The sequence below is a fragment of the Dromaius novaehollandiae genome, chromosome 5 (assembly GCF_036370855.1).
Source record: "Dromaius novaehollandiae isolate bDroNov1 chromosome 5, bDroNov1.hap1, whole genome shotgun sequence".
In the NCBI taxonomy this organism is placed as follows: Eukaryota; Metazoa; Chordata; class Aves; order Casuariiformes; family Dromaiidae; genus Dromaius; species Dromaius novaehollandiae.
This window is the reverse complement of record NC_088102.1, coordinates 35,937,712-35,959,771: the sequence shown is the minus strand read 5'-3', so window position 1 is coordinate 35,959,771 and position 22,060 is coordinate 35,937,712. Positions and strand designations below refer to the sequence as shown.

Genomic DNA, 22,060 nt, shown 5'->3' with positions numbered 1-22,060 from the left:
TGAGGTACATGTCACTGGAGGGCTCTGTTGCGCACGTCTGTAGTCAAAGATTGCCCTTCAACCTAGGAACATTTGGCACCTGATGTTCCGTGGTTTTAAGCAAACCTATGTTGAAGAGCACACACAGGCTTTTCTTCCTCAGTTGTCGCTCTAGTCATCCCATACTGATTTGTTGCATATTTGTTTGTCGTGGGGTTGTTATGGCACTCCAGTGGATAGCGGATAGGAACCCAGGCCTCTCTCTAACTCTATTGTTTTCCTGCTTTGTGATCCTGAGCTGTGTGATCTTTAGAGTTGCTTTAATCTATTTTTTTTATACAAATTCACAATTTTTTTCTTCCTAGAGAAAAGATAATTGTATATGGACAAGAATATTCACTGTTGTCATTTTTGTTACTTATTCTTCATTTTCATTCTTCTCTTTCCTTTTAAACGTTTATATTACAGATATGTGTGCTGGCCTTAGCTAGCATCTGAGCCTCCTTATGCTAGATGCTACACAAATCCAGTACAAGACAGGACCTATTAGGAAAAACTTGAAATCCAAATAGACAAGACAGTGTGTTTTATAAGGGAAAAGAGACACAAATAGGTGAGATGGCTTCTCTAAGAAGGTCAGTGGCTAAGATAAGAATAGAATTCAGGTCTCCTGAAATTCAACCCCACTACCTACTCACTAACCTATGCAACCTCTCCTTTATAAAGTATCAGTAATTCTAACTGGATAGAAATGGTGGCACTGTGTGACTTAGACTTATGTTTCTCCTATAGCGCCTGATCCTATTTCCTTTGTAATAAGTACGAAGATGTCTAAAAGCTCTTGAGTCCAGCTCATACTGAAGAGCAAATAAGTAAAGGGAGCATACTTCACATAGGCTTGCTCAAACAATTCAACATCAAGTATATTTTCACAAATCAGGATTGATTAATGAATATGATGGGGACAAAAACCACACAGACCCTCCATTTAGACAATGCAACTGGTTTAAGAGATCACAGTATAACTGTTTATCATCCCTGTTTGGATCTGAATAGTCTACTGACAAACTTTTAGGAAAAAACACTGGTATGGCACAGAAACTCTGTTACCTACTGCATAATAGTAAAAACACATAGCGCTTTCGTAGGTGGCAGTAAAAAGATGACAGTTATTACTTCTCATTTTCATTACCGTCACTTTTACAAATGGCACTGTGATAGGGGTTATACGTGACTGTAGTTACGAACAGCTCTGTTACCTACAAAGCCACAATTCTGAAATCTCATACATATACATATATACAGACACCTTCCTATAATCTGTAGGTGGATCTTACCCATTTTGCACACTCAAGATGTTGTGAGTGCAGAGAAGCGCAAGTCAGCCTTTCATGTGGAACTGGAGCTCTGGAGTGTGGTGTGGGTATGGCTGGTGTGGCCCTATGTGACCCAGCCTAGGCACAAGGTCACTAGAAAGCAGTACCACACTACCATGGCTATACAGCTTCCAGACCCTAGCTGATATACATACATGTGGTATGATATACATACATGTGATATTCATTGTGTGAACTTACAGGCTTTGGGAATATCTGCATTTTACAGTTAAGTGTCCAGTGATTAATCTTTTCTTCATTACATTCTCACTGTATATTCTTCTAGCTTTATTACTAAGTATTATATTATGTATGTTTTAATTGCTTTATCTCATTCCTCATCACCTTAAATAACCGAGAACTGACCATATTTATTGTTAATGCTGTCAGCAATCTTATTAAAATGATCAACTTAAAATTCCAGGCAGTAGAACTGTTTATTTTGCAGGATTGGAACTAAGTGTCTCCTCATCTATTATTTTCAATTATTTTAGAAGAAAACTTGAAAGATATTTGAAAGGGACTAAATACATTCAGAATGATAGTCTAAGAGAAGGCAGCCACTCAGAAGAAAGTAGAGAAGACTTGACACAGCTAACAGAGGCAGATAAGAGCCTATTACTGTATGCTTAAATTTCCTCTATCGCTTGTGATCCCTGGAATTTGGTGCTGTTTTTTCCACATGTCCAAACACCTCCATTTTTGGAATCAACATATTAGTTTCTTTTCCACGGCTTTATTCTAGCAAACTAGTTCTAACCTGTTATTTATATATTTAAATTTATTCTATTTTTAGCTACTTATTTTTGCTCCTAAAAATACATATAAGTTAGCACTCTTCTACAAAAGGCTAAGGTTCTTCTGTTTTTGTGTCTCATGACTGTTCTTCATTTTAGATTCTTACTGCATCTGAGAAAAATTACCTGCCTTCCACTTGAAGACATTCACACTGGTGTCAAGATATGTTGAGATTTTTTACTGTGCCACCTCCAGTGAAAGGTTGTCAAGGTGAAAACACTACATGTCATTCTAGCTTCCCACGCTTCATCCAATTTTAATTTACTCTTAAATTGCCACAATCTCTTATGAGTACTGAATTCTATAAAGTAAATGTTTACAATCCCTTATTCCTTCAAAAACAAAAGATAAAGGAATACCTCAAGATAAATAAATGCTGCACTTCAAGACTGTGGTATTTGCAACTAATTTGGGCGGAAAGGAAGAGCAAAAATGAGAAACTTCAAGTAGACTGTGAACTGCACATACTATCAGAGGAAATTTTTCCAGTGCCAGGAACAGAAGAACGGAGTCCACGAGTTCCAGTGTCACAGCTGCAGGACTACTCTTCCCCTTTTTAGATTAAACAGTTTTCCCTATGCCAGTCAGATACTTCTTTAAATGGCCTGAACCCTGTAATCCTCAAACAAGTACCACTTCCCTTGTCCACATTTTAGAGGAAACAAAGTGATTTGCATATTATTGTATAAGTATATTAGTTCTTCCATTTGTTTTCAATCTTTCATAAATACGCAAACTCTCAGGATGGCTAAATGAAGAACAAAGACTAATTATTAGAATGTGAAGAAATTCTTGCTTCATTAATTTCTATACCCATTTACTTGTAACTTTATGAGAGATTTTCATGTAGCTAGAGATACTGAACTGTCTCCATTGACTGTACACAAAAATATCAGTTTAAAAACCTGCAAAGATCAAACAATTCCTACGTTAGTTATGTTAGCTGCAGAAAAACCACCACCCCTGAAGCTGATTTCCTGTTTGAAAAACCATAATCTAATTGCAGAACAAAAGCTACAATTTGAGAGGTTCTTCACTTTTAGCAGTTACTGAGTTAAAGCATATCTGATGTAGAACAGCTTGTAAACCTTTTGCATGTTTTGTGAAGAAGATATTCTGGTTGCTGTTAATACTGCTGTATGTGACGATAGAGCATGAAGCAAAGCAAGCTCCATCCTTTCATGTCAACATTTTCAGTTTCAACTGCTCCAAAGAGCATGTATTTGGGTACAGAGTAGGCAGCTGCTTTTTCAGTCAACTGTCATCTTTACCAAGTCACTTTCCACCTGCTGCTTATTTGAAAAATTAAAATACTTCCCACTCTCTCCAAGTCAGTTACCAAGATTCAAACAGGTGGTGCTAGGATAATGTCTTTTACCTGCCTGATACTGAAAAGAACAGTGTGAAGAGAGCAGCTGGTAACTTCTGGTAATTATCACATTTATTTATTTTTAATTAAAATATATTCATTGCTACTTCATATTTATTTATTAACTGGTGATGATGACTCCTTGTTATTTATTCATTTTTCAAAGTCAAATGTTCAGAATATTTAAGGCCCAAATTAAACTGATGTTTTTTCATACTTAGGATGAGGAAGACTAATTAATAAAAACAGCTCAGACTGTAAGGCCTAAAAATACATTTTCAGAAAACTGTTTCAGTACCCTAGGTACTGATTTTCTAAAAGTAGCTAGGCAATATCATGTTCAGTGCTGCTATGCCTATGTGATGCTCACTCTCAAACATGACAAGACACCCTTAAGCCCAGTCCTTCCCACCACCCGCACTAAAGGTCTCTTCTAACCCCCAGAAACTGCGCTGAAGTCAGTTTGGTTGCTCTGCCAGCTGCCCGGTCCCCTCCCCACTGGGTGTTTGAAACTCGTCTGCATGTTAAGGCTCGAGCACAGGAAGGCAAGCAGAAGTAACTCCACAGCTTGCTGTTCCTGACTTTCTATCCTTCTGTATTGCACTTGCTGTGCCTGTGAACTACAGTCTTATGAAGAAGAAAAGAAGATTGCTTCATAAGAAAGCTCTGCCAGAAAACCAAGAAGCCTCCTTCAACCAAGAAGCTGAGGGACAGGTACACAAATAAGATGCAATCTTATTTGAAAAGGTTACACAGCTTCAGGTGCTCAAAATGATCTTAAGGGCAACCTAAACGTTAGCAAGGTCAGGATCTTAGAGTTTGGTTTCTAGCACTAAGATTTGGGCTCCTAAGTTAAATAGGTTTCATAAAGTTGAATGGAATAGTACTTAATAATGCAGATTCTTAGAAGCTCTTTGAATTTAAATGCCATTTCGACTAATTAGGCATTTAACTGAAAATATTTAGGACCCGAAGCACAGCAGTAGTCAGCACTAAGCATAATTGGTGTATTCACTGAGAGGCACCCCTGGAGATCTAGATTTGCACATCATGTGTACAGAAAACTGAAATATCCAGAGCCACTTTCACTTTTGAAAACAAAGGCCAGATGTAGATTTAAGTTTTGAAATTCTCTGGCTTCATCCACCGAAGGGCTTTCAAAGCTTTTGGGAGTAGATGCACAAACTTTTCTCTCATCTATTACTGCGCACATTCTTTCTCATTTTTTTCTCTTTATTATCGATTATTGGCCTAATTAACTTCTAAATTAAGCACAACTTCATTAAAATCCTTGTAGCTCTGTAATAGTCTGAGAGGTGGAAGAGACAAGTAAAACAAAGCCTAAATGTCTTTCTTTAAATATATATATGTATGTAAACACACACATATATTAGCACTTCATTTTAAGGTAGACAAGATTCATAAAAACTTCACAAAATAACAGTGGACTTTAATATTGTACAGCCATGATTTCATATAAATTATAACAAAACTTTTTGAAACAACATTAGATACCTGATATTAGTAAAGTCAAATAAGTTGATTTATACCAGGCAGGAGCAGAACTTTAATATAGTCCTTATTGGCCCAGAAAAATATAACTCTAAGATGAGGTTCTCTGTCAAGCGACTTAAATCCGTATATCATACAATAAGCAGAGATCAGTTAGGATCTTCATTCAGTCCTATTACAAATATTTTCTTATCATGGAGGTTTCACTATAGCAAGTAAATTCCCTTATACTTTCTGTATAGCAGCTTTCCTTCTAAGAGTTCAAAGCATTACACAAGTAACGTGTACCATTCTTGTGGAAATGCACCCTCCTCCAGAAGTAAGGATGGCAGCAAGACTGGTGTAAATCTTTTGCTTTTTCTCAGCCAGATTAAAAAACACTAGCTTCTTCTGACCCTGGCAGAACTGCTGTCCTTTGAATCTTGTTACCCTAGACAACTCTATAGTTTGCTGACAGGACAATCTGAAGAGGTCCTAGGACGATTAGAGGAACAAAGAGGACTGCAAGAGGAAACTAATAGAACTTTGCTTATTTATAAAAAAGAACAAATACAATTATTGTTTAGAAACACATCAGAGAAAATCTCAAGAGATAAAGTAAGAGATTATTTAGATTAAGGCTAATGATAGTCAAGAAACTGGTAGATATATGTAGCTATGAATATATTTAGGTTGTAAATTAGAAGAAAATTTCCAACTATCAAGAAACTAAAGTTCCAAAATAGCCTTACAGTAGGAGTAATGAGGCAAATAACCTCACGGGTTTTAGGATGGTACCTTGTAACTTTATGAAAGACATTGCACAGTTGCCTATAGAAGGGAACTAGACTGAGTGACTCAGAAAGTAATTTCTAATCCTATGTTTCCAAATTCCACTTCTTTGTTTGGGGCTGGGGTGGGGGAGAAGGATTTATATAGAAAACTGAATCATTAATTTCATGTCAGATTTTAGAAGGAGAAATAAAGTAAAGGAGAAATAAGGAATTTAGGGCCACAAAGATGACTAAGGGACTGCAGCATCTCTCATACAAGAAGAGGCTGAGGGCAGGGACTGTTTAGCCTGGAGAAGAGAAGGCTCGGGGGACCTTTTCAATGTCTGTAAGTATCTGATGGGAGAATGTAAAGAGGATGGGTCCAGACTCTTCTCAGTGGTGCCCAATGACAGGATGAGAGACAATGGCCACAAATTTAAACACAGGAAATTCCACTCGAGCATAAGAAAACACTTTTTCACAGTGAGGGTGGTTGAACACAGGGACAGGTAACCCAGAGAGGTTGTGGAGTCTCCAGCCCTGGAGATATTCAAAACCTGACTCAACATGGTCTTGGGCAACCTGCTCTAGGTGATGCTGCTTGAGCAGAGGGGTTGGACCAGATGAGCTCCAGAGGTCCCTTCTAACCCCCACTATTCTGTGTTTCCGTGATTCTGCAATTATGTGAAGGTAATACATTTATATTCTCAGCCATCTAAGCATAAATATAGAGAATGAGAGGAGTAAGAGAATGTACAGGCGAGGTTTCAATTCCAAGTAAATACACTACAGCAATAACAAGGCAGTGGCTTTTATTATTTAATGCCTGTGAAGTATATAGCAATACTTTTTTAGTGTTGTAGGAAGGAGTTTTAACAGTACTGTCCACTTCATATGTATCTACATTAAGTTTCTATATAGGTGAGTAGGCTTCTTAAATGATATATATTAGTGGGGAAAGGTAGAAAATTTGCAGGTGGCTATTCAGACCACCTAAATTTGGATAGCAATTTGACTAACACAGATTGTGTTCTAAGCCCCTTAGAAGTGCCTTCCTTCTGTCACTGACTGCAGAGCACTCATGTAGCCTTCCCAATTGGGTGCTTAATATTAAGAGTAAGAATAATCCTGCTTCCTTGTGTTAAATGAAGTCTATAGTTCACGGAGGTATAGAATAAGGAAAGCCCCTCCCTGAGGATCTTATGAGGACAAGACACTGCCTTTCAAACACTTAGGTTAGTCTATAAACAGACTTTGCCTGAGATTAGCCATTTCCAGTAGGGCTCCAATTATTCTTTATAAAAACAGTTAAATCTGTACAGTACTACATTAAAACTAGATCCTCTTCTGTAACTATTTTCATACCAACATCACTACATGCATACTTGGAGGTGGAGGGTTTTTTTCATACACTGCTGTAATTATCATTTTTGTATGTAGTCAAACAATGCAAATAAAGCAACTAATGTATGTTACTGTTTGCAGAATCAGAGCTCTTGTTTATTGGTATTCTTTCTTCCTTCATTAATTAAAAAAGATTTAAAAGGCCTTTTTCCTAAGAAATAACATCCTTTTAAAAGAGTGATTGCAACTTAAAACTCTGCTTGTCTTTAGTTTTAACTAACTGGCACTGAAAGAATGGGATGAAAAAGATTTACTTTGTTTTTTTAAATGTTCTATGCGGAAAATTATATCAAGTTCTGTCAGACACAGGTTAGCCAGGCGGTTCCTATCAATTATGTTATGCTTTATACAACAATGGAGAAGAAACAAACATTAAAATTAGGTGAAGTAAAACCTCTAAGATAACAGGGACAGTAAAAGGTGAGTCATCTAACTTTAATTCATTTTTTAAGTTAGCTAGAAACTAAATCAATTGATTTCCTTAAACATAAATAAATGTTTATGCTGCCCTTGCTTATGTGCATCTTAAGTAGCATTTCATGCCAAAGTTTACTTGCTAAAAACTCTAATATAATGAATATGTGAAAGGAAAACAAATTTCACTTCTGTCATCAGGAATGTCATTCAAAACTGCACGTAGTTGCGTCATTTGATATATGGGTGTTGTCTCTCTGCACAGGAATTTATTTTTCTTCCTCTTTCTTGTTCCCTAATGGGAAATGTGCCTCTAGGGCCAGCGTTCAGGAGGGAATGGAATTTCCACCCAGCAACATTTCTCTGAAACAACTATCAGGTTTTGAATCTCCCCTTCTCTGCTGGTAATGGAATCCCACATATAGGCAGTCTACATTAATGATTTTAGTTGCCTCCAGCACTACTTATGACTAAGTGCAAACGTTCTCTTCTCCCTCACTATCCCCCACCCTGCGGAACCACAAGCCAAAAAGATAACCCAGCCCTTTTCTTCTCAGGACTTCTTCACAGTTGAGCTAATTATACACAAAGAGATGAACACTTCCTTTGAGAGGTAGCATAAAAAAATCAAGCCTGTCTGTGTGCTCAGGAGCTATAACTCCAGCACAAGTATGTGTATCCAAGCTAGCACTGAGTTGCTCCCCATTATCTTTGCACTGTGATGGCAAGAAGGGAAGAGGATGGTACACTTTTAAAAATCTGGATACACATCCTATTACTTTTTCATGTTATCTATTGCACAATGCCACCCAGTGTTGCCAGAGTATAAAAGACTACTCTCAGAAATGTCTTCATTTCAGAAAAATTTTGAGAAATTCAAAAATTCAGAGAAATTACAGCATGAGAACTCTTACTGTGCAAACATTTAACCAAGAAGAAAGTTTGCCTGTTTTTTAAGTTAAGTAATGCAGTAATTAAGTATTAAATTAAGTAATGCAGTGCAACACAAGTTCTACCCTGGGTACATTCTACTGTGGGTGTGCCATTCCTCATGTGCATGAGCTGGGAAAGTCTTTCAAGCACCTCTTGACTCCTCATGCATTGCCCCAAGGATAATTGGTGGGTTGCTTCTGCTGAGCTTCAGTTTTGGCTATTGCGGACTCTTAATTCATTTATCAATACTTAAATTTTTTAGTTAGCTAGGCTAGCAAAGATATCTTTTCCTCCTCCCCCCCAAATGATTTTTCCTCTTGTTTACTAAAAAGTATTCCTTAGGTTTTTAGGCTGCCTAGATTCACCTATTGCTTCATGTGTGACAGCACCATACAGCGAATGGCAGGCATTTTAAATGCCTGACTGCCTGAGAGACTTCAACATCACTGGAAATTTTTTCTGCAAATCTTTCACTTTGCATGTTCTCAAGGGGTGCGAAGCTGCACATATACTTCCTGGATAAATCTGTGGGGCTTAGATGTAACAGCACATTATCTCTCTGCATATGTCAGCACAGAACTTAAGAATGTCGGTGCAGGTTCCCTGCACACTTCTTCACTTTCAAAATCAAAGTTAAAATGGCAAGATCACCTCAGCACCAGCTGCTTTCCCTTAGCACCTACATACTTTCCTCATCTCTTTTCAGTGATGGTTCAAAAAGGAGACAACAGAATCACCCTGATATGCCACATTACTGGGTGACAGAGTGCACATAGATATTCTGCAGGCTGAGCTCTCAGTAAGGAAGCATATGCATATTTTATATTCTAGGGTGACTAGCAAGATCTTCATACTCTTTCTGTAGCACAGGTTGAGACAGTGGTATAGGTGGTGACAGAAAACACTGTTGCTATTTTTGTTCTAAACAAAAAGGGGAAAGCAAAATTATCTCATGTCATGAATCAATCAAGTTTTGAAAATAAATATTGACATAAGATATATTGCACCAGGGAGATGCACTACAGACTTAGGACAAGGCAATATAAACAGAAATTTCTCTTGAAATATGTGTGAAAAATTGTAGTGATTCAGACAGGTGATTTCCCAGGAAAACATGCTTTCAGAGCAAATAAACAAGTCTCTCTGGCTCCTTGGTTTTGTTGAACTCATCCCTGACTGATCAGCTCTGGACCTTACGGGTAGTGGTACTGGTAAGCCTGTCTCTCTGACTCTTAGCCTCTTTTGCCAAGTCAAACAGGATTTTGTAAATTTTGCTCAATGTGGCATGGCCAACACTGTTCTGGTTTCTGGTTCCTATACTGCTTGTCAAACCTTGTTCCTTACCTTTTTCTCAAGATGAAGACAAGATCTTCCAGCAGGAGCTGATACTCTATCCAATGGTTTGGATGAGTTTCAGGAAGAACACAGTAGTCTTGCCCCTCACCAGTCACAGGTCACCTGGACTAACAGCACAAAAATTTTGACAAAATGAAATTCTTTTCTTTGTGCAACTCAGGTACTGTGTAAAATACCAGTGCTCATCCATCCAGCGAGGTGCATACGCTGTCCAGTACAACATGCACCTTAAAGCATTCAAGTTACTGTAGTGTAAACAACTTGTTTCTTTCAGTAAATTATGAGGTTTTGGTTCCCTGGCAAATATACTGAGCAGCCTTAAAAAACAAGCATAAGAAGTTAGAGAAGTTTATTAGGAACATTTCTATTTTTACATCCTTTAACATTGTGTATTGATTTTTACCTACAGAATCAATTATTCTTAAACATTGATCATGAAAAACTAAGATACAAAATTAAACATGTGGCACTACATAAGAACATTTTCAAAAACCAACCTCAATTAAAAACCCATTTTTTCTAGCAGTTAATGCAATTGATTGTCACTACACATTAGTCTATTTTTAACACATCAAACTCATAGTATGGAAGATTAAGAACCAAATCAGACACCAACAGATGACGTTATGCTACACATAACACATCATATGCATGACTAGACATTCTTTTTAACTGGAGTTTCAGAAGATCCTACAAAAATTATGTGCTTGATGGATGGTTACGCTCTGCTGAAACTTGCCCTGTTATTTACCCTTTGCATTACGCTAAAATTATTTCAGTTAAGAGAATCTTGCATGCCAAATTCTGTCTTACTATACTGAAATACTGGATGAGTATCTTAACAGTGTCTCTCTAACTGATGTAAACTGGTGTGGTTTTCAATATGTCAAGACCTAAAAACATGACACCAGTCTCTATAACGTATGAATTACACAAAGCAAGAGAGAAAGCTGTAAATAACACTGCTTTCATTTTTAAAAGCACATATAGAATTTTCTCTTGCCTCTTTTCTACAGAAAGCATTTCTAAAATCAAGGATGCACATCATAAAATGAGTCCGGATTTCAAACAACATTACTCTTTGAGAGAGTTTGGATCTAGATTCAAAATCATACATTGTATCTTAGGGCCATTTTGCATTAGGTGAATCAATGCCTGGGGACTGCTTCAATACAAAATGTGTTTTTGCCTTCTCTACCTAGTGATGTATGCAGCACTGAACTTTACTCCCTTAACTCCCTCAACCGTTTTTTTCAAGAGGTTAAATATAATTTTTAATTGCAGAATTCCTTTAAAAAAGTCCAGTCTTATTCATCAGATGTTAGATGTCACACAAACAGAAAGGTAGTATCTCTGTGCTAAAGATTTATTTTTTTTTCAGATAACTTTTCTTATTGGATAAGTGTTTACTTCACAGGAAGAAGGTCTGCTGTTTTAGCTAGAGTGAGAGGTAAAGAAGTTTTCATCTCATGAATTTTCTATTTGAAGTAAGTTGATGGTATTCCTATATACAAAAGTAGGCCATGCTATTCTGTATTGAGAATGGGACTTCAGCTATCACTCAGAATTTTAAAAGCACATTTAGAATTCATGTCTCAATATTTACATGCTTTTATTTTATTTATTTATAAATTTTCCCCATCTTTAAAACAGAAATAAGTGCTTCTTAAAGTAGAAACCCAGGCTATAACTGAGCTAAAGATGTTTAGCTGTGGCAATGTTGACAGTAAATAGCATTTACAATCAAGTTAGATTCATTTAGATTAACTAACTCATTTGAAATCGCTCTGTCACACGTGCCTTTTTCAGAGTCAATATAAGACCGTAATAGAGTTAGCAAGTAAACAAAACTGGAGCAAAATTTAAATAGACAATAATAATAAAAAAGATTGCCAACACTGATTGATCTTTAAGATGTCATTCCCAGTTTCCATAATTAAGAAATCTTGAAGGGCTATTCTTCGACCCCTTGCTCACTGCTTAACACTAGGTAGAGCCAAACACAGACATGTAAGTCTCACGATACCTATGAGAAGCATATGAAAAAAGGAAGATAACTGTTGTGCTAGCTTTATCTACTGCTGTAATTAACCCATCTGCTAATATTTCAAGTTTAAACTATATATGTTTAAACTTCTCTTTGAAAGGAATGGTAGAAAAAGCAGAATGCCCCCCTTGCTTAAAACAAATGGCAGGTGAGTTTGACAGAATACTACAACATAAAGATCATCAACATACAGATTGTGGCTTAAAAACAAGACTTCATTAAAAATCTAGGAGAAAATACTTCTCAAATGCACCTGTGCAACTTGCAGGACCTTACAGTGTGAGAAAAATTCAGGTTTGACTGTTTAGGAATTCTGACTAAATAGAAACTGCTTGCACATGACTGAGAAAGAAAGTTAAAGAAGAAACTGCTATCTGGTGGTGAGATTAATGCTCTCTTTGTTGTCAGGTTTTACAAAATCATTACCTGACAGGCACTAAGATTTCCCAGAAGCACACTTTAAAAGTACGTATCATACCACAGTTTTTAAAAGGGCTTATACAGGCTATATCAAAATCAAAGCAGAGCATTTAATGATAGAGTAAAACTACAGCTTAAAAACAATATTCAGATTTTTTTTAAGTAGTGCATTTTGTTATAATGCTTATAATTTTCCATAATAAGATCTTATTTTTTCTTGTTTATAACTGCAAACTTCGACTTCTTTGCAGTGGCACTATTTGACACTGGCTGGATATTTCTGTAAACTTCAGGAACCATTTTTGAGAATAAAATTAAAAGAAAATCCACTGTATTGTCTGTGTTAAATGATTTTCTAGACTTCTGTAGACTGCAAAGATTAAACAAGAGGATCAGTCAACCCACAGTACTAGTGGAAACTTTTTATGCTGTACTAAATTCACGGATGATGGTGTGGATTTGCCTGCACTGATTAAAACTTGTTTCACCTGATCATTTGGTAATGACTACAGCCACTTTCACAAAACATCAGTTCACAGTCGAACTCTTTTGTCTACACAAGCAATGGTCACACCTTTAGTATCTGACAGACATACGCAGAAGTCATCGTTCTGTGATAACAGCAGCTTAAGGAGCTATTCAGGCTGCTTATTCCTAGACCCATGTGTCAGTGCATGCCCCCCTCGGTTAAGCTGGTGAAACAGTTTGTGAGTCATTCTGTGAACTAGATGACTGAACTGATTAAAGTTAGAAAGAAACATGCACAAATAAGTCAGATGAGTTGAGAGCCCTAGTTTCCAGCATGGCCCCACAGTCACTTGTATGGGTGCAAGGGATGGGATGTGAACTTCAGCACTGGAGTAAAGAATGAATGTCCACGTGTGGGCAAGAAAAAATGTCTTAAATTGGCATTACTACCAAAGGTCTGTACAGCGGAATTACAACCTGTGGAGGCTATCCTCTAAAATAAAACTGAGTGGGACAACAACAGGGACTGGTAGAGCAGCTAATGAATTATACAAGTTCAGCCATGTTGTCCAGCTAAGCCCTTTGCACGAGCTGCACAGCAGCGCCATTTCAGCTCCGACCACTAACAGTCACCTTGAGCTAAAACATTCCTTGGATGTACATTTCTACTTGTTAGGGACAACAGCTCAGGTGAAACTTGAGATAAGAAGGGTCTTTTTGCTGCAGCTTAAGGTAGTTATTCCTATATACATAATGGAGACTTTTATACTAAATTGCCTCTTCCGTACAGTTCTTCAGTCTAAGTATCACTCAGGACATACCAAACAAGACACTTATGGTGTGACTTGCAGCAGCGCTGGGTTTCCTCACCTGAGACTGAGTTTAGTGACAATTTTGATTTGAACATAAATTGCTAAATAGTCAGGAGCAGATTATAGATATCTTAAATTGGACACCCAACATTACTGATCTAACTTTCTGGGCTTTACTCTCAGTACTCTGGTATTCCATATATCCGACATTTATTTCTTGATCAATCTTTACTAAAATGAATTAAGAAATAACAATAGAAATTGTAATTCTTTATTTGCTGCAGACTGCAGTAAGCAGTAGATAACACATCGTGCAACATGCTGCAGAAAACAACAAAACAACATAGCAGCAAAGAACTATGAGACCTAAATTACACTATGGATCACTAAGTTTAATCTCCTGTAGTTGCAGCCAAACACATACTCTAATCCTTTCCCTAAATGCTCAACATTTGTCTTAAAGCTTTTTAGATTGCTTGCCCATAGTATGAGAAGGCCATCTCTGGATTTCACTGACAATTTTACCAGAAACTCCTAATGCTCAGTCTGAATTTATTCATGGCCAGTTTATAACTGCTCTTGTGCTGATATCTTCCTTTAGAAAAAAACTTTGTATATTCTGCTAAATGAACAAATATTTTATGATAGATTGGAATATAGCATGGGAATGGAGCACCACATACCATAGTATTTCTTAGTATTTCTTTACCTCTGAATTCATCTAACTATTGTAGATAAAACATCTCCATCACATATAATGACACAAATGCTTTCCAACACTACTGTAACCAATATCATCTACTACATTTGCCTTTTCCATGCCCATATCACACTGGTGATTCATAACCATTCTGTGATCAACGAACTCACTACAGTTGTCTCCACCACAGCTGCTTCCAATCAGTGAGCTCACAGCTTAACAGAAATTCTCACTATTATTCCAGAAGGGTAATTGCACTTCATACAATTAAATTTCATCTCTTTTATAGTATTCCAGTCCTCACAATCATCTATCTCTTCCTGGATATTGCAATCATCTTCTGTGTTGATGACAGACCTATTTTTTGCTATTGACAATTTCAATTATCACACTCTTGTATCCTCATACTAAGCTTATTAATGAAATTACTAAATAAAATTTGTTTGAAGACTAATCTCGGAAGCTCTCCACTAATACTCTCGTAATGCAGCACTTTCCCTTTCAATGTCACGTTATCTTCCTTTTAGCTAGCTTCCTCTGTCACATTATAGTGCTTTCACTAACTAGTGAGCATTAACTATCATGTGTGCTGAATGCATAGTGATTAGGCAGAAGCCCTCCAGAAAGAATATGTTCCAATTTAGTTAAAGACTGTCTAATGCTGCATATGTTTCTAGAGGATAAAGTAAGGATTTATATTGATCTACAGATTTTTTTTAATTAATCAAAAATATCTTGTTCTACTATACCGTTTGCAAACACCAGTTGAATCTGGTATGTAATTCTGGCTAAGAGGCATGGGGTATTAAACATTACCCTTTTGCCGTCTTTAAAGCAAAAGATTTCATTTTATAAATAATGAAATATTTTTGACATTTCATTTTGAAATATCAAGCTTTGTTTCATTATTGAGCTTAAGTAAAAAGATTTAAATAACCAAAGCTAAATGAAATAAATGACTAAAATTCTTAATGACCTATAATCAAAAGAAGTATTTTAGTGAATCCAAACTAAGAAAAACATATTTGGAGTAAAAAAACCCAGTATTTTGGATTGACATGAAATAAATATATTTTCTGATTGTCTTGATTCTGCAACAGAACCAAAAAAAATTACTTAAGTCACCTCTAGTTACATAGGCAGCAGGAATTCTGGTCTCCTCAAATGCTGGCCCCATCACTTTGCAGGCTTAGTGTTCTTTTAATATAGTTTTTTGGGGACACAAATAAAAATTGGATAGCAGTGTGGCAGACACAGCTCTGGCCTTAAAGTGTAGGTTGTATCATACGATCCAGGTGCATAAATTTTGGAGAAGGCTGGACTACTAGAGGATCTATAGCTCCTGCACATCTCCCAAGTCTCTGAAAGAGTATTTCATGCAGGGACAAACACAGTGCTATACGTATAAACAAGGCTGCAGTTCTAAGATGAAGAAATGGGAGCATATATTAAAAGCCATGTGCACATTTGAGCTAACTTTTTTGTACTGGTCCTTAGAAATAAAGACAAAAAAAATTTATAGGCAAGCAACAACGTTGACAGAGTGGGCCAGTGAGGAAAAAAAGAAGTCAAGGAAAATCAGCCAGGAAACTATTGTATCACAGGCATCTAGCAGAAATTAAAAGTTGTTTACTAAAATGGAAAAAATTTTGTCATACTTATCAATTGGGGACTGTGCATAATACAACCTGATATTTAGCTGAAGACTTAAAATGTCATGCTGCTTTGCATAATTAACTACTGGCAGAAGCATTTATTAAATAAAAAGCCCATACGATCTGTTCCTTAAATACTTAAAAATAAAATCTATTTCTAACATATACTTCATATGTCAGAGCGACCTAGCAACCAGGATGTACCCTAGCAACCAGGATGTTATTGAAATTCTACCTATAAGTGCATGAGTCATTTTAAGAGATACAGTAAGTCTAATAATGAATTTTTAATGTATAGCAGAATCACTAAGCTACAAGCTAGATTTTATAAATGTGCAAAGTTTGGTAAAGTTTTGCTCATAAATGCCAAGAAGAAAAGATAAATCTTTGTGCTAGTTTTTTCAAGTCAGTGACATTTTCTATTTCGTCAACTTATTTCCCTTATTTATTGTCTGAAGGTTTTTACTCAGCAACCTCATTTAGCTCAGTTGTCAGGATTTATTCCAAAAACATATGTTAAATCTATCTTATTCTGCACACAACCAGAAAAAGAGTCTTCTTTATACCATGTACAATTGCATGGCTACAAATGTCATATATCTAAGTTACAGAAACTATCTATGCAGTATATTTTATACACCTCCCCTGACATCAAGTTCCTGACATTTCAGCTCTGATCTTGGGTATACAGGGACATTACCCACATCTTGTAAAACACTATGCTATAGTTAGTGTACACAATTTGCACAGTGTGCTGCTTCACAGTTTACCACAATGCATTTGAAAAAAAAAAAAAAGTGGGATCAGAGTTAAGTCCCAAATTAAAATTCCCTTCCAGTTAGAGGATCTGAAAAGATCCTGTTTCATTTCATGACAGTTGCATTCATTACAAGGTTGAATCAACTAATTGGGACTTTATTCCTCCAGAGAAGATCTTTTCCCTCCTGAGCATAAAACATTCTATTGTAAAGTCTACAGCAACACATTATGGAAATCTTTGCTTGAGCATAAAGTAAAAACTAAAGGTTTTTTTTTTTTTTTTTTTTTTTTTTTTTTTTTTTTTGTATCTTGCTTGAAGTACCCAATGTGTTACAAAAATACCAGGTTCCGGGTCAAAAGGAAAGATCACTGAGGTATTCTCACATTCCCACCACAGACAACATATGTGCTTTTCCTTATTATTCAAACCTTTATTCATCAGCTTAACTATACTCATTGCTGCTGTGTTTCATGCTTTTTTGTAAAGAGCATCAGTTAACACCAGCTCAAAGATTTTTTAGTATTTGACTGTTAATTGATGCTCCATCTACTAGTGACATCTTTTTCTCAAAGTTCTTTTTCTTTTTTTATAGTTTTCATTGATCAGGAACAAATCCTGATTAATTGTCAAGCAGGTAGGGAAATTACTTAGAAGTTTTTGAATTTTGGAAATTTCTAGAATAGTGCTTGAAAGAGAAACAAGCCTTTATAAACACACTGTACATAAGCAGTCGGAGACCTAAAAGTGAGTGGAGGAAGAAGATGGCTTTGTCAATATAGAGCTTGTTTCTGATTTAACAAACTGAGAATGATGACTAGATAACCCAGGCTAAGGCAAGTTTCACTGATCTCATAATTTCTACAGGCTCTGGGGGATCATTGCTTTGTGTGTCCAAAGCAGCACACATGTTTTTCACACAAAATGAGACCACCTCCCTTATGGCTAAGCCAAGCAGGGCTTTTTAACAACTCAGAACCCTTGTTTATCACCATTCAAACCCAAGGCACAAATCCACTATTTTAGTCTGTACTGAAAGAAAAGCAGCGCTAAATGGCATCTCAGAGAGGCAGTGTGAATGAAAACCTGTCACTTCCTTTGATGTAAATGAGTCTATTGTGCAGTGTATGCTTACTATCTTATCGTAGATAAGTCCCGTGGTTTGTTTACAGTGAGGTAGAGAGTAAGCCAGGCTTTTTACAGTCTTTAAGATTCATTTAAAAACCTTTACTGCTGATACCATTACTTGCAGCACTGGCAACATCAAAACTGTACAGAATTTGTCAATGTAATTTTCATTCTCTATTTAGGAAAAAGAGAAATAATAAATAAGAGTACCATTCACTCTTATGATCCTCACATTTTCTGAACAGTTAAAGGATGAGTCTTTAAGAGTATAAGAAAATAATAATTTAGATTAATTCTTCATGTAGATGAAATTTTTATTGGAAAATAAATATTTGAAATGTTTTTCTCCTGCTTTTAAATGATCCAGTGAAAAAAAATCCAATTTAAAATTGTCCACAGAGTTGATAAACAAATCCCTTCTGATCTGCAGGAAGATTTCAACGAGATAGCTGTAAGCAGCTGTTTTCTGGTGTACTGGTTACTGAAGTCCTTAGATATTGTTTCTGTGAACTAGTGAAATGCTGCACAAAGTATTTGAATTGATTTTCAGAGTCTTTCATGAGGACCAGTGTGCTAAGAACTATAAAGACATGCAGAAAGTGCTTGCTCCTGCCTGACAGATTTTTTTCTAAACAGGCAAAAGGGGAAATGAGATAGAAGAATTTGACCAAAATTACACAACAAACTAATAGCAAACAATGGAGCCAAGATCTCCTGCCTTTAAGCCCAGTAAGCGGTGCTGCTTAAGATCACGCAGCTTTTCACTTGTAGATCTCACTGGGGAAACTAAATATTTGATTTGTTCACTTACTAGAATATGTATAGCATATTGTAATATAGATAGAGTTTTGAGTTCTTTGTTCTTGCCTGTTGTTTTCAATACGGCTTCCTAAGGAAATGAAACTTGTGCAATCACGTTGGGTGTGTATGTGTGCATGTACATGTGTTGAAGTAATAACTTTTGAACCTGCTGTCAAACTTTAGCAAGATATGACACAAAGTAGTGGTCTCAAGATAATGTAATTCTTACAGATGTTGTGAAAATAGGGGGGGCCGCTGTAGATGCCAGATTGTAGCCTGAAAGCAAATATCATCAGATTCCTGAAAATTCACATGGTAGAAATCATATTTCTTTTGTCTTGATGCTAACAGAACAACTCACTGACCCATTCAGACAGGTTTTGAAGTTTTCCTCCATGTTAAGGAATTTACTAATAAAAAATCCAAGAACAAAAAAGAATATCATGAAACAATGCAAGATTAGGAGCTGGGCGTTAAAGAAGAAAAGTCGAATACTGTATTATTCATAATAAAATCATAAACTAGAATAACTGCACATGTATGCATTGCATGTGAGTTTTTCCTTTCAGCCTATGAGTCTCACTTCCATATCAATAGCCCAAAGACAATTCAAATTCCCTCTATACTTCAGAGAGTGAAAACTGTGGTAGCAGAAGGCACACACACTGGAGGGCTGGACTACCTGTCAGCTCCAGCTGCTGTATTTAAAGGAAGGAGGAGGAAACAGAGAGATGAAATCTGGGTGAAGCTGTGTTCACGAGTGGGAATATTTATGTTAACCATCTTGGATGTTACACTTAGGCAAGGTTTTGGGGTTGTCATCACAAATATCAGTGTAGACAAGGCCTCATTAAGGCTCAAGGAAGACAATGATTCAACTTCTAACATCAAAATAGGCAATTTGAGCATATGTTCCATGCTGGAACTTGTTCTGCTGCTGCTTTACAAACATTGCTCCTCTCCCTAGCTTGCAAGATAACCCTACCAAGAGTAGCTCAATGAAGTTGGAGAGAGGATACACGTTTCATTTGAGTCCCACTGAACATTTCAGAAATTTCCATTCCATTTTTTAAAATAAGGGTTTCAGCACACTTGAGCTTTCTATCCTCACTAATGTGAGCCGCCTTTATTTAATTCAAAGCACACAACTTTCATTGGGTCACACACATTCACTCAGCTTATATATAAAATTGAAAGAGAGAAGCTGAAACTCTAAGACCCTTTTATATGGGATGGGCTAGAGAATGCTATCATTCTGGTTGCTATAGTAATGAATACAGATAAAGTTAATTGCATAATCACTGCAATTAGAAATGTAAAGAGAGTGGTACTTTCAGACAATAGTAACATCATAACTGTAGTGCAAAAAAGTGATGTTGTTACCAAAGAAAGATGGAGGCATAAGTCATAGCATGCTTGTGACGTGCTTATTGCATTAAGAGGAAGCATTTGAGAGCAAGGCTGGCTCTTGGTTAAGAAGTTAGCATTGGACTTTTGACATCTAAGTTCAGTACCTTGCTCTTCCACACCTTGCTTCTGTGATGTTGGGCATGTCACACAGTTCAAACCCAATGGAGCACAGTATTGACTAAAAGTTATAAGATAAATCAACCAATCTTAAGCACCTGGCCATGGAAGCAGAATGCTGAACCTTAGTCACATTTATAACAGGTTGCATTCTGAGCTGGAAGCAGCTTAATCTAGTTAATAGTAATTCCTACTGAGAGATTGTATCTTAAATTACATCATATGAGGCACATAAGTAGCCTTTGCTGAAAGGAGGCACTTGTTCCCACTTGAGGTTCTGGAATCTTTCCTCAGGATAAGTTCTTAAAACTTTCCTTTCAAAGGCCAGAGAAGGCAACACTTTTTTTTTTAATGTATTTAAATTCAATGGCTCAGATGTTAGGGCACTCTCCTAGGAGATGAGACACCTAGGTTCAATTCTTTCCTCTGTCTGTGGAAATTCAAATCTTACTCCCCTTGTCTCAGTGGAAAAACGTCTTAAATGCCAGGCTACAGGGTATTTAAAAGGGAAGGGTGTCTCACTCTGTCCTATTCAATAATTAAAGAATCACTAAAGCAGAGGGAATGCAACTAACAAACATGAACATATTCCATTTCTGTTATATTTAAAATTAAGTAGTCCCTGGATCAAGAGTTTTAGGCAACATAACCAGAGAAGCAAACAGCCTATGGATTTTGATGAGGCTTACATGGAACAGCACTGCTGGGTTTGTACAGCCTGCCCAGGAGCACAGCTTTAGATTCCACCAGGGTAAGCAGGCAGCTCTCTCAAGGGTTTAAGAGTTGTAACTTGGATCTAAAGAATTTGAAATACAAAATACTCTGTGGACAGACTTCATTCTTGGTGAACAATTGTGCACCAGTAAAATGGAGATGCTGGGAGTCTCCTACCTGGCCCAGGCTGTGGGATTAAGTACATTAAAACTATGAGAAAATAAGAAATTACCACCATAGGGCAACGTGAGATAGAAACACGACTGACAGTAACTTAATGAAGTTAAACAGCTTTGAACTATAAGATTCCTTTATGCAATTTTTGAAAGTATCAAAAAGATAAAAAGCTTTGAAAAAAGCATAGTACTTAATCAGTCAAAAATAGTGTAAGGACTTTGCATAGTGGGAAGTTTTTGTTGTTTTTCAAAGCATATCCCATAAACTAATCACAGAGCACTTTGGAATAACTGTCTTGTGAAAAAAACTGGCTTGTGAGAGCCAAACACAGATGAGACTGAAAAAAATAAAAAAAAGGAAAAGGCATCACACATGTGATGTTCAAAAAGGTGCCTGCATATTAACTTGAAATGTGTAAGAGTAAATACAAGAAGTTAAAGTAAAGCATGAAAACAAAAGAAAATGAATGAATTAAACCTCCCTTTCAGTCCCTTCTGGCATAGCTAAAAATATTCTACAATATGGTACAGCTAAATACATTCTGCAATATACACAGCTACGAGGAAACACCTTCCTATTGACGCATGTCAAACATACTAGAATTGTATCTCTTTATCTGAGCATCATCACCACAATTATCAGCATAGCACGATCTTGAAAAATTGTATGAAAATGAAACTAGAAGTCTAGCACTTCTACATACTTGTCTGACTTCTAATGGTGATGACAATGTTGTAGAGTTGCTACGGCACCTGAAAGCTTCCCACTGGTGGGTCAAACTGAGTCCTCAGTAACTACCGCATAGTAGACACATACTAGGCACATAGAGTGCCTCAGACAAATCAGAAAAACTATTCTGATTGAGGTAATGGATATATAAGGTTCTGAATCTTAAACAGCAATATACTCTTACAGGTGGTTACCATCTGTTTTTTGCCATCTGTCCTGAAAAAAAGCTGAG

At 36.6% G+C, this 22,060-nt stretch overlaps 1 long non-coding RNA gene across 1 annotated transcript in view; it reads right to left on the bottom strand.

The window, feature by feature from the left end:
- LOC112979612 (uncharacterized) overlaps positions 1-22,060 on the bottom strand; it is a 39,624-nt gene that overhangs the window by 6,468 nt on the left and 11,096 nt on the right. The window contains exon 2 of the long non-coding RNA XR_003258223.2: positions 9,882-10,000. This is a non-coding gene — a long non-coding RNA (uncharacterized LOC112979612). The remainder of the gene's footprint in view (positions 1-9,881; positions 10,001-22,060) is intronic.